Source organism: Babylonia areolata, chromosome 13 (genome assembly GCF_041734735.1).
Source record: "Babylonia areolata isolate BAREFJ2019XMU chromosome 13, ASM4173473v1, whole genome shotgun sequence".
Taxonomy (NCBI): Eukaryota; Metazoa; Mollusca; class Gastropoda; order Neogastropoda; family Buccinidae; genus Babylonia; species Babylonia areolata.
Genome location: NC_134888.1, coordinates 22,376,290 through 22,376,848, shown reverse-complemented (window position 1 = coordinate 22,376,848; position 559 = coordinate 22,376,290). Strand labels below are relative to the sequence as shown.

The 559-nt window shown below is 51.2% G+C and overlaps 1 protein-coding gene across 2 annotated transcripts in view; it reads right to left on the bottom strand.

The window, feature by feature from the left end:
• The window catches only part of LOC143289149 (excitatory amino acid transporter-like), a 33,521-nt gene extending 33,486 nt beyond the window's left edge, over nt 1–35 (bottom strand). For both annotated transcript variants that reach the window (XM_076598047.1, XM_076598046.1), the window contains exon 1: nt 1–35. This exon is cut by the window's left edge and continues 226 nt beyond it. The gene's annotated coding sequence lies outside the window, so the exon portion shown is untranslated.
• Between the last annotated feature and the right edge of the window lie 524 nt (nt 36–559).

The window sequence follows — 559 nt, the reverse complement described above, 5'->3', positions numbered from 1 at the left end:
TTTTTTTCAGACGGACCCTGGCCCTGCGTTGCTTGTGGGAGACCAGCCGGGGAATAATTATTTCCCCCTTCACGTTACATTTGCGCCCCGGTGCAGCAGCTTATTGGTGCCCCCCCCCCCTGCTGGTTTTGTTTTACCCCGGGCTCAAATCTCGGCCAGCAACAAGTTCTATGTTGACTGACCTAAAATGGCTACCCTGTGTAAACTTTGACTTGTCAGAACTGCCCCTCCCCCACCCCCCGCACCCCCCACCCCCACCTCCCTAGGGTCGTATTCAAGATAAAATTCATTTTGTTTTGAGGCAAGTTACCTTTTGACATGAATGGGACTCGCGGGTACAATTTACCTTGAAGGTAAAGTTTTCTTCGTATTCCAGACAAGCGCGGTGCAGTCAGGCAGCTAACCCATCGTCTGTGATTGATAGTCCCGGTGATTCCCTTCTGCGCATGCTCTTTTATTTCTCACCGCACCACAGTTCCGAGCATTGTCGAGAGAGTTAGCAAAACACTGGCTACCTACCCGCAAAGCACGCCTGTTTTCCCTCAACAAAAACAACGCT